At 40.8% G+C, this 12,999-nt stretch overlaps 1 non-coding gene across 1 annotated transcript; it reads right to left on the reverse strand.

Annotated features, from left to right (window-relative positions):
• Positions 1-1,864: 1,864 nt before the first annotated feature.
• Positions 1,865-1,971, reverse strand: LOC112999441 (small nucleolar RNA R71). The gene has a single exon (XR_003264628.1). It is a non-coding gene; the product is annotated as a small nucleolar RNA R71 (small nucleolar RNA).
• Between the last annotated feature and the right edge of the window lie 11,028 nt (positions 1,972-12,999).

The following is a 12,999-nucleotide window of genomic DNA, read 5'->3' on the forward strand; positions in this document are numbered from 1 at the left end:
AGGGCTAACTGGTGTATGTGGTGCCTAATCACGTATTGAAAACCCTAAGTTGATTTTCGCTTAGTAAATTGAAATAGGGTTGGATTAAGTGGTTGACTGTTAGGGACGAATTCTCTAACCCAGGATAAGAGAATGGCTTCTGAATCAGAGGAAACAACCCGTTTTTAATATTAGTAGTTTCGAATTTCAGTTTACTTGTTCTGCTCTTTAATCACAAAACAAACAAACCCCCCCCCCAATCGTTACTGTTACTGCAAGTATATTATGAACATTTGGTTTGTCACTGCTCGTTGGGAAACGACCTAGGATCACTTCCTAGTTACTGCATTTTCATGTTTATTTGATTCGGGTACGGCCTCGATCAAATTTGGCGCCGTTGCCGGGGAGCAGTGTCCAAAGGTTCATAATAGCTAGCTAGTGTTGAGTGTTTAATCCTTCCGTGTTTTATGTTTAATTGTTAGTATTGTGTTAGTATGTGTGTTAGTGTTGTTTAGTGTCCTGGTATTTTGTTTAATGTGTGTTATGTTTCAGTTTTTCCATTAAGCGTTTCCCCTATTTCAATCTTGGTTGTTTTGCTGTGAAGATTGTGCTTGAAAGCAGAGAAGTAGTAGAAATCAGCTTGCGGAAAAACAGAGAAGTAGTAGAAATCAGCTTGCGGAAAAACAGAGTAGTAGTAGAAATCAATTAGAGACGGATTTTAGCGACCACCCATTCTGAATTATTTGAGATTTTTTGTTTTAGTAGCTAGGGTTGTTATTTTTGGCTGAATTTTTTGTGGTAACTTCTTTTAATCCATATTGTGTGGGAAAAATAGCTAGAGCCTTTAGTTTGGTCAGATTTGAAAGTTCCAAAAAACTAGCAAATTTTGTGTTTGTCAAAACTTCAAACGGCCATAACTTTTGCTCCGGTTATCAGAATCGCAATTATTATATATGCATTTGGGGTAGAAAAAAATTTCCTACGCTGTGGCAGCCTGCTGTAGGCTGGCTGAGGTCTCCATCGTCCAAAAAAAGCAATTCTGTCAAAAGTTTTTTATTTTTCAAGTTTTATTCACTTATTCTTCTTAACCTACCATTTTTAGCTTTCATAGTTAGACTTTGAATTTTTGTCTGAAATTTTTTGTGCTATCTTCTCATCATTTTATAGGGCTGCTCACAAAATTTCAAGTCATTTGGATATCATTTGAGGGTAGCTGTAGTTCAAACCTACACCTTTATTTACATGACAAGGCAACTAGTTGTGTGCATGCTGAATGTAGTGTATGACTAGAGGCAATCCATATGACTTACAACCCTTTGATCCTGAGATAGATAGGACATTTCATAGATTAGTTAGGCATCATTTTATACCTTTTGATCATTCTGAGCATTCCATAACTGGTGAATCTGTGCATTCTGTTATTGGTGATTTTGAACATCCTGATCTTGAGCATTATAATTTTGAGCATTCTGATTCTGAGCATTCTGATTTTGCACATTCTGAGAACATGGCACAACCTCCACCTCGTGAGAGGACTCTAAGGGAAATGGTTGCACTTGATTTCACCTACGAAAGCTTGTGCATCCAATACCCTGATGAGGATGTCCCATATGTTCTTAAAACTGGACTAATTCATTTGCTTCCAAAGTTTCATGGCCTTGCAGGTGAAGACCCGCACAAACATTTGAAGGAATTTCATATTGTCTGCTCCACCATGAAACCCCCAGATGTCCAAGAGGATCACATATTTCTGAAGGCTTTTCCTCATTCATTAGAGGGAGTGGCAAAGGACTGGTTGTATTACCTTGCTCCAAGGTCCATCACGAGCTGGGATGACCTTAAGAGAGTATTCTTAGAAAAAATTTTCCCTGCTTCCAGGACCACAGCCATCAGGAAAGATATCTCAGGTATTAGACAGCTCAGTGGAGAGAGCCTGTATGAGTACTGGGAGCGATTTAAGAAACTATGTGCCAGTTGCCCTCACCATCAGATTTCAGAACAGCTTCTTCTCCAATATTTTTATGAAGGACTCAGTAATATGGAGAGAAGTATGATAGATGCTGCCAGTGGTGGAGCCCTTGGAGACATGACTCCTGCTGAAGCCAGAAATTTAATTGAGAAGATGGCCTCCAACTCTCAGCAGTTTAGCGCCAGAAATGATGCCATAGTCATTAGAGGAGTGCATGAGGTAGCTACAAACCCATCTGCATCATCTGAAACTAAGAAGCTTGAAGGCAAACTGGATGCATTGGTTAACTTGGTAACCCAGCTGGCCTTGAATCAGAAATCTGTACCTGTTGCAAGGGTTTGTGGTTTGTGCTCCTCTGCTGACCACCATACAGACCTTTGCCCTTCCATGCAGCAACCTGGAGCAATTGAGCAACCTGAAGCTTATGCTGCAAATATTTACAATAGACCTCCTCAACCTCAGCAGCAAAATCAACCACAGCAGAACAATTATGACCTTTCCAGCAACAGATACAACCCTGGATGGAGGAATCACCCTAACCTCAGATGGTCCAGCCCTCAGCAACAACAGCAGCCTGCTCCTTCCTTCCAAAATGCTGCTGGCCCAAGCAGACCATACATTCCTCCACCAATCCAACAACAGCAACAACCCTAGAAACAGCCAACAGTTGAGGCCCCTCCACAACCTTCCCTCGAAGAACTTGTGAGGCAAATGACTATGCAGAACATGCAGTTTCAGCAAGAGACCAGAGCCTCCATTCAGAGCTTAACCAATCAGATGGGACAATTGGCTACCCAATTGAATCAACAACAGTCCCAGAATTCTGACAAGCTGCCTTCTCAAGCTGTCCAAAATCCCAAAAATGTCAGTGCCATTTCATTGAGGTCGGGAAAGCAATGTCAAGGACCTCAACCCGTAGCACCTTCCTCATCTGCAAATGAACCTGCCAAACTTCACTCTATTCCAGAAAAAGGTGATGACAAAAATTTACCTAACAATTTCTGTGCAGGTGAATCTTCTTCCACAGGTAATTCTGATTTGCAGAAGCAGCACATTCCCCCTCTTCCGTTCCCTCCAAGAGCAGTTTCCAACAAAAAAATGGAAGAGGCAGAGAAAGAGATCTTGGAAACGTTTAGAAAGGTAGAGGTAAACATACCTCTGTTGGATGCAATAAAGCAAATTCCAAGATATGCCAAATTCTTGAAGGAGCTGTGCACTAATAAGCCGAAGCTTAAAGGAAGTGAACGGATTAGCATGGGCAGAAATGTCTCCGCATTGATTGGTAAATCTGTTCCTCAAATTCCTGAAAAATGCAAAGATCCAGGTACATTCAGCATACCTTGTATCATAGGGAATAGTAAGTTTGACAATGCCATGCTAGATTTAGGAGCTTCTGTTAGTGTTATGCCTCTGTCTATTTTTAATTCTCTATCTCTAGGTCCCTTGCAGTCAACTGATGTGGTAATTCATTTAGCTAACAGAAGTGTTGCCTATCCTGTTGGTTTCATAGAAGATGTCTTAGTTAGAGTTGGTGAACTAATTTTCCCTGTTGATTTTTATATCTTGAATATGGAAGATGGATTTTCTCAAGGATCAGTTCCCATCATTCTAGGCAGACCCTTTATGAAAACTGCTAGAACTAAGATAGATGTTTATGCAGGCACACTATCCATGGAGTTTGGTGATATAACTGTTCATTTTAATATTCTGGATGCTATGAAATACCCATCTGAAGATCTTTCTGTATTTCGTGCTGAAATAATTGACCATGTTGTTGATGAATACATGACTGATCTTTATTCTAATTTGCATGCCTCTCACTCTTCATGCATTGAGTCTGAAATTGTACTTGATCATATGTCTGAATTTGATGCTGAGAGTGAATCTGAGAGTGATATTGATTGCATGCCTGGTGGTGGTGTTTTACCTCTTGAGATTGATTTTATAGAGTCAGATAGGACTAACCATGTTTCAGGAAGTACACATACCTCTGACTTTCTTTATGAGGTAAAGGCTGAGAAACCATCTCCTTCTACCACTGTCCAACCGACCACACCAGAATTGAAGCCTCTGCCATCAAATTTAAAATACGCTTACTTGGATGATAGCAAGAGTTTTCCAGTGATTATATCTGCCTCCCTTGCTGATGAGCAAGAGGAGAAGTTGTTGTCAGTTCTCAAGAAGCATAAGAAGGCTATAGGCTGGACCCTGGCGGACATTCCTGGTATTAGCCCATCCACATGTATGCATCGAATAAATTTAGAAGATGGAGCTAAACCAGTAAGACAGCCACAGAGAAGACTCAACCCGGTGATTCTTGATGTAGTGAAGAAGGAGATAACAAAGCTTTTGCAAGCTGGAATCATTTACCCTATCTCCGACAGCCAATGGGTGAGTCCGGTCCAGGTAGTCCCGAAAAAGACTGGCCTCACAGTGATCAGAAATAAGAAGGAGGAGCTGATTCCTACTCGGGTGCAGAACAGTTGGAGAGTCTGCATTGACTATAGGAGGCTGAACCAGGTTACCAAAAAGGACCATTTTCCCCTGCCATTCATTGACCAGATGCTTGAACGCCTGGCAGGTAAATCCCACTACTGTTTCCTTGATGGTTTTTCTGGTTATATGCAAATTACTATTGCTCCTGAGGATCAGGAAAAGACCACATTCACCTGCCCCTTCGGCACTTTTGCTTATAGGAGGATGCCTTTCGGCCTGTGCAATGCCCCTGGTACCTTCCAGCGGTGCATGATTAGTATTTTCAGTGATTTTTTAGAAAATTGCATAGAGGTGTTTATGGATGATTTCACTGTATATGGATCCTCTTTTGATGGTTGTTTGAATAGTTTGGAAAAAGTTTTGAATAGATGCATTGAAACTAACCTTGTTCTAAATTTTGAAAAATGTCATTTTATGGTTGAGCAAGGTATAGTTTTAGGCCACATTATTTCCAATAAGGGTATTGAAGTAGATCCTGCAAAAATTTCTGTTATTTCACAATTGCCTTACCCCTCTTGTGTGCGAGAGGTGTGATCTTTTCTTGGTCATGCAGGATTCTACAGGCGCTTTATAAGGGATTTTAGCAAAGTAGCCCTTCCATTGTCCAACTTGTTGCAAAAGGAGGTGGAGTTTGACTTTAATGACAGATGCAAAGAGGCTTTTGATTGCCTCAAAAGAGCATTGACTACCACCCCCATCATCCAGGCACCCGATTGGACAGCCCCTTTTGAGCTTATGTGTGATGCATCAAATTATGCATTGGGGGTTGTCCTTGCTCAGAAAATTGATAAATTGCCCAGGGTGATATATTATGCTTCTAGGACTTTAGATGTTGCCCAAGCAAATTATACTACTACTGAGAAAGAGCTTCTAGCCATAGTTTTTGCTCTTGAAAAATTTCGATCTTATTTGCTTGGTATTCGCATTATTGTTTATACTGACCATGCAGCTCTAAAGTACTTGTTGAAGAAGGCTGATTCTAAGCCTAGGTTGATCCGATGGATGCTCTGGCTCCAAGAGTTTGACTTGGAGATCCGTGATAGGAGCGGAGCACAAAATCTAGTTGCTGATCATTTGAGTCGGATCCAACGTGTCTCTGATGCAGATTCACCTATTCGGGATGATTTCCCGTATGATCATTTATATATATTGTATAGTATTTCTGACTCTCTTTCTACTCCCTGGTTTGCTAACATTGTCAATTATTTATTTGCCTCTGTTTTTCCTCCCTTAGCATCTAAGGCCCAAAAAGATAAGATTAAAAGTGATGCTAAGCATTTTATTTGGGATGACCCCTACTTGTGGAAATTGTGTAGTGATCAGGTAATTAGACGGTGCATTCCAGATCATGAGACTGACTCAGTCCTGCAGTTCTGTCATTCTTCCGCACCGGGAGGTCATCTGGGTGTTCAAAGGACAACTCGCAAAGTGCTTGATTGTGGTTTTTATTGGCCCACCATCTTTAAAGATGCGTGGAAGATCTGCAGCACTTGTGAGCAGTGTCAGAGAGCAGGAAATACACTTACATGGCGACAACAAATGCCTCAGCAACCTATGTTATTCTGTGAGGTGTTTGATGTCTGGGGTATAGATTTCATGGGTCCTTTTCCTGTCTCTTTTGGTTATGTTTACATTCTCCTTGCAGTTGACTATGTTTCAAAATGGGTGGAAGCCAAGCCCACAAGAACTAATGATGCTAAAGTTGTCGCAGACTTTGTCAGGTCTAATCTGTTTTGCAGGTTTGGAGTACCTAAAGCAATTGTTAGTGATCAAGGAACCCATTTTTGCAACAGGACAATACATGCCCTGCTTAAAAAGTACGGGGTGGTACACATGGTATCCACACCATACCACCCCCAGACTAATGGACAGGCAGAAATTTCTAACAGGGAAATCAAGAGAATTCTAGAGAAGATTGTGCAGCCAAGCAGGAAAGATTCGAGTACCAGGCTTGATGATGCTCTCTGGGCACATCGGACTGCCTACAAAGCACCCATAGGAATGTCTCCTTATCGGGTTGTCTTTGGAAAGGCATGTCATCTTCCAGTGGAAATTGAGCACAAAGCATACTGGGTAGTGAAGACTTGCAACTTCTCTATGGATCAAGCTGGCGAGGAAAGGAAGTTGCAACTGAGTGAGTTAGATGAAATCCGCCTAGACGCCTACGAGAATGCCAAGTTCTACAAAGAAAAGACCAAGAAGTTCCATGATAGCATGATAGTTAAAAAAGACTTTGTGGTTGGGCAAAAAGTGTTATTGTATAATTCTAGGCTTGGACTCATGAGTGGTAAGTTGAGGTCTAAGTGGATTGGTCCTTTTGTTGTTACTAATGTTTTTCCTTATGGTACAGTTGAGATCAAAAGCGACTCCACAAACAAGAGCTTCAAGGTCAACGGACATCGACTTAAGCCATTCCTCACGAACCCTTCTTTAGTGGACATAGTGGTGGAAGAGACTTCCTTACTCCACCCTACTCTTCCTCCACCATGACTTAGGGAGTTTTTCTTTTCCTATCTCCTTCTTTGCTTTTATTACACTTGTCCGATTCTCTTTGATGATTTAATTGTTTTTAATCTTTTAATTGTGCTACATTGAGGACAATGTGTTGTTTAAGTATGGGGGGGGAGTGTTCTTTGGTTTTGCTAGTTTTGTTGGTTTTGTTAATTTGTTAGTTGTGTTAATTTGTTAATGTTGTTAGTTTCGTCGGATTTTCAGTTTAATATTTTGGGTCAATTTCGTGTGCACGTACGACTTTGCATGTTTTTCTTTGAATTATAGGATATGTTCAAAAAATGGGTAATTGTTTTGAAAATAAAAGTTCTTGACATTTTGTGACTTGAAATCCTTGATTCTTCTCTACATGTCATGATAGTTTTGAAAGCTCAATTTGAAAGTGATGATTTTACCTTTGTGAGAATTTGAGCCATCCATCATTATAATCATTTGGTATGTTTTGCCCCATTGATTGCTTGCACAATAGCCTTGGCTTGATTCTTGTTGATGCGTCCTAATTCACATGCATATTTGGAAATGATTAAGGCAATTTTGTTCTTATAAGCTTCTAGCCAAATGGACTTACCTTGAATTAATTCCTTTGATAGCCCTTTTGAGCCTTGTTTCCCTTTCCTTGTTTTGAAGCTCACTACAAGCCTTAAGTGAAAAACCATGATATTACCATATCCTTAAGGAATTTTGGAGCTTTGGAATTGTTTTGGGAATAAGTGTGGGGGGTTTTGGTTTCATTGGACAACTTGTTTTGTTGGCTATGCTTCATGATGTATTTTGGGCCATACTTGATGTACATTGTATATTGGTTAAATGTTTGACATGCTGAATGAAATGTTGTTTCTCAAAGGCTAAAGAGTTCAAAAAAAAAATCGAAAAAAAGAAAAAGAAAAGCAATAAAGTTGAGTGAATAAGATCTTAAATGGCACAAGAATGATGAAACTCTTGGTTCTACTCTTCATGTTTAATTTTTATCTTTACTTCTTTTTATTTTCTTATTTTTTTCTTAATATACACTTATTCCCCTTTGCTCCTCTATTCCTTTGGGATTTAGCCACTTATTCCATATTTCTCCATACCTTGTCCTTGGCCCCATTACAACCTTAAAAGACCTTTTGATCCTCATGTGCTTGTGTTTATGGGTTGATTGTCAATTTTAGAATCTTGCCAAGTTTATGTGGTGTTTGCTTTCATGGGTGCTTTGAGGGTAAATAGTAGCCTAGACACTTGAGAGATAGAGTGTATATCTTGTGAGGCTTTATCACTTTTCATTCTTGAGCTGATTAACTATTTTGCCATGATTGGGTTGCTTGGATGATTTTCATGAATGTCTTGACTTTTTGGATCTCCTTATGTTAGATGTTACCCATTCTTTTCATTCCTTGATGTTCATTGAGAAATATGTGAATGTTTTTGTTTGTCTCCCTTTGATATCCTTGGATTTTGTTCTTTGTTTCATTTTGCCCAGGAGTGCAAAAGGCTAAGTATGGGAGGTTTTGATGTGCCATCATTTTCTTCTATTTTCTAAACCCTTTTTGCACCATTTTAATTATTGATTGGTCTTAATTGTCAATTAATTAGGCAGTTTTATTATTTGGGCTCAATTAGCTAATTTGATGTTTTTAATCTAATTTCAGGAATTAATGAAACATTGGGCTTAATCCGGATTTTGGTTGTGGACTTGAAGAGGGCAAATAAAGCAGCGCTTACCTTAGTTAATTTCTAATTAGGAAATTTCGCAATTTTATTTTATGTTGTTCAGTGTTTATTTTGTTTTGGGCCAGAGTATTGTAATAGGGCCCAGTGACTTTGAGTGACTCTTTTTAAATAGCTGCCTTGGGATTCGTGCAGGGCATTCCATTCTGTTATGCTATTCATTATTCAGAGCTTTGTTTTAGGGTTTTCGTTTTTCTGTTTTGACGTGTCTGAGTTCGTAATGCAATTTTACGTTTTCTGCTTCTAATTACAATTTCGTTCTTGCTTCTTCTTCTACTTTCATTTACGTTTCTGTTCCATTTTACATTTCTGTTCGTTTACGTTTCTGTTCATTTACGTTTCCGTTCATTTACGTTTCTGCTTCATGTTGCAATTGCGTTTTCTGTTTGAATCCATGGAAGGCTAGATTTTCTGGTGTTGTTTCCTTTTGAGGACGAAGCCCAACTCTCTTTGAGGTTTCGCTTGTAATGTGGTTTCCTGGCAGTTCTCCCTTCACCAGTATCCCAAATTCGTGAATATTAATCAGTGCACGCTTCGTGTTCGATTAATTGCCTCTGAGCCTAACTTGCGTTCATGCTTAATGGACGAAGGGCTAACTGGTGTATGTGGTGCCTAATCACGTATTGAAAACCCTAAGTTGATTTTCGCTTAGTAAATTGAAATAGGGTTGGATTAAGTGGTTGACTGTTAGGGTTGAATTCTCTAACCCAGGATAAGAGAATGGCTTCTGAATCAGAGGAAACAACCCGTTTTTAATATTAGTAGTTTCGAATTTCAGTTTACTTGTCTGCTCTTTAACCAAAAAAAAAAAAACCCCCCCCCCCCCCCCAATCGTTACTGTTACTGCAAGTATATTATGAACATTTGGTTTGTCACTGCTCGTTGGGAAACGACCTAGGATCACTTCCTAGTTACTGCATTTTCATGTTTATTTGATTCGGGTACGGCCTCGATCAGTTAGCAAAGGCATAATCTTCACCTCCTTCAATGGCCCTAAGCCTTTCCTCTAGATGATCCAACTTTCCCATTTCTGCCATAGCATGAGGGTTTTTACTTGTCGTGGAATGCAAGAGGTGTAATTGTGGGTGATACTGAGGGCCCTCCAAAGGGTTTTGTAGGGGTATACCACCAACTGCTTGCCCTTCTATGGCATATCGGAGCCAAGGCTCGAAGTCAGCTAGATTGTGGTGGGGCATTTCATGTGTCTTACCCACGGGTTAAGAGACATGTGCATGATCAGTTTGGGGTTGTTGGCTCTCAATGGGTATAGGAGTGGAGTTATTGACATTCTTATTGGGAGTGTACGCCACATTGGGTGGCGTATAGTTGAGAGGCAAGCCATATGGCGGGAAGACGTGCTCGTTTTGAATTTGCGCATAATGGGGGCCGCCCGTACTTCCCAAATCTTTGCCTACCATACCTGAGGTTGGATGATTCATTTGGTTGATGCCGGATGGGGACGTCGGGTTCACCTTAGCAACAATGCTGGTAGCGGCAATTGCAACCGCATTGGCTTCCATTATCTTTTTCACGCTCATCATGGCCTCCATCATTGCGGCCATTTGCTCTTTCATGGCCTCCATGTCGGCCTCCCTCTACTCTTGTACCTCCTCCTCTTTACCCATTACTCTAGCTCCAGCACAGGTTCGATGAGGGCACCATAAAGCATGCTCTTTTTTCTCTTTTGATAATAACAATTAAGTTCATTTTTATTATATTTATTTATTTTATTTTTATTTTCTTTTTCAAGGAAAGAATGCAATGAGCAATGCAACCAATGAAAAGCATGGATGTATGTGAATGATACACAGATGAAGTATTGCGAATTTTTACGCAGGACATGGGGTTGAATCAATTTAGATTTTTCAACATGGTTCATGACATCTTGGTCAAGGTGAAACTGGAAGTAACAAGGACATCAACAGTCCTAAATGTGTTTGGCAGTAAATGAAGCAGTGATGTAACTCGATTCATTTTTGCCCCAATTTTTGCAAGATGGTTACTTCCATACTTCAACTTGACTTGATGAACTTTTTTTTCGAAAAAGCATGAGCTTGGTTCAACCCCATAACCCAGGGAATGGCAATTTTGATCGCCAATACTTCAACAACATTTCATAGGGATGAAAGACTCGGGAATACGCATACTATACATGGAGAATGTAATTATGAAATTGAGATGCCCGAAGAAACATCTTTTCTTAGTTAACCATGCATTAGGTACCATGTTCACTAATTTTGTTTTTTTAAGTGAAACGGGTTTATGATCCCAACATGGTTGGCTCATGGTACCGAATATATGCAACCAAGAATGCATCAAGAATTTTCATGCTTCATTTTTTTGTTTTTGTTTTGTAGAGGAAAATGCAAGGATCACGCATGAGCAAACATGAAAACAAAAGGTATGCTGTTTGTAGAACAAAAAGTATGTTGAACGCATATGCATGCTGATGCAATGACTCATGCAAAATGTGATGTTGGAATAGGATAACGGACAAATGCAGGAACGATATGTTCATTATGATGCCATGAAGAGATGCTTATGTGATGCATGATATGCATGTGTGCTAGAGATAAAATGCGGGAGTGATTTGATTCGCACTGATCTTTGGAGTAAAAAAAACGCGGGATACACTCATTTTATTCAGAAAGTTATAACTAGTCAAGATCTGAGCGACAATACAAACTTCCTAGCGGTTTCTAATCATATGGTCCATTAAGTCTATCATATGCTGACAATAGCTGAGAAGTCCGTGGATCTCCTCGGGGGCGGAGTAGGTGTCCGCCGTTGCTTTGGCCTTGGCTAGCAATCGGGGAAGTTCTTGACTTCTGTTCAAAGTAAGAGCAAATTGGTCCATCCACATTGTTGCCTCTTGGTGCAATGAATCAATTACCCTTTCCCTTGCTTCCCTTTCTGCTGATATCTTGGCGTACTCATCCTCTAGCCTTTGCTCGTGAGTCGCTGCTAGATTTAGCTTCTCTTTGCACTCATCGATGATGGCCCACATATTCCCTTCAGTCTCGCTTAACTGTTGGGACAAATTTCTTTTCGACCTAAGGCAAGCCTTTAGCTCGTCCTTCAAGATCATGCCTTTGACTCGTGATGATTCCTTTTACCTCTTCGGAGCTTGAGCTCACTATTGCTGCCCTATAAAGCCCCTTAAAACTTTGTTTTGGTCGTGTTCTTCCTTTCGGGCCTTCTTGGTTTCTCGTTCCAAGGCTTCAGCGGTGGCCATATTAACGTCCCTTAGTTCATCATACTCTCTTCAGACTTTGATGGCTATGGACTTGAACTTCTCTTTGACTACCCAGGCTCTTTCAAGCTCTGCCTTTAGGGCTTGTACCTCATCACTTTCTTCCGAAGCTTTAACCTCATCATCTCTCACAGTCTTTAGATTTGGGAGCCAATCCAATCCTTGTGTCCGGACTCTCAGCCACTTATGATAGCCACCGATGATCCCATTACTGCTTCCCCTAAGCTCTTTGTCCTTTCTTCACACCGCATCACATGCCTTGTGAATTCCTTGGAGTACCTTTGCATTGGGGTCACTGAAACCCCGTGTAATGAAAGGCGTGATGCTTTCGTCTAATGGCGCTCCTCTCATGGGGTAGCCAAGCTGTCTTATGGCGAGGACAGGATTATAATTTATACAACCCCTTGTTCCCATTAAGGGAACATTTGGAAATCCTTCGCATGAAGATAGAATCCTGATTCTTCCTTCCTGCTAGCGAGGGAACCAATTAACAGACGCCCCTCTATGCTAGCCAAGAGTTGGTCCCAATTCGTCTTTCTTTTTTCGACGCACGAGCGGTGACCTTGTAGCGGATAGACGGGCCTACCTTCTTAGAGAAAAAGGTGCGAAACCAGCCACACATAGAGAGCCGGTGTACAACAAACAATTCTTGCGCTGCTCTTTTCACATCCCCGGTCGAACGTGTCATACATGGCCAAAATGGCGATGACCGGGCTTTCCTTGCCATGATGAAAGGCGAGGAAAGCGTCAATCGCTGCTAGGTCCACTAACCCTTCCATATTCGGAAAGAGGACAACTCCAAAGATCAAAAGCGCCAAGATGTCAATAAAAGAAAGCCCATTCGCCTTGATTTGCCAAGGCCTTTGCCCTTTCCTCCAAACACTTCCTTGGTACTCCGACTACCCCATTCCTGTTTTGCTTTACACGGTCCAATTCTTGTGCTGAGATTTTCACTACCTTGGCAACTCTTGTCGTGGAGGGATAGAACCCAGAGAAAAGATATGGCTTCCTTCCTCCCAGTGGGCATCCCAGGATTTCTTCAAACTCTTTCACAGTCGGCACTAGCTGGAAGTCCTCAAAT

Source organism: Glycine max, chromosome 14 (assembly GCF_000004515.6).
Source record: "Glycine max cultivar Williams 82 chromosome 14, Glycine_max_v4.0, whole genome shotgun sequence".
NCBI classification, from domain to species: Eukaryota; Viridiplantae; Streptophyta; class Magnoliopsida; order Fabales; family Fabaceae; genus Glycine; species Glycine max.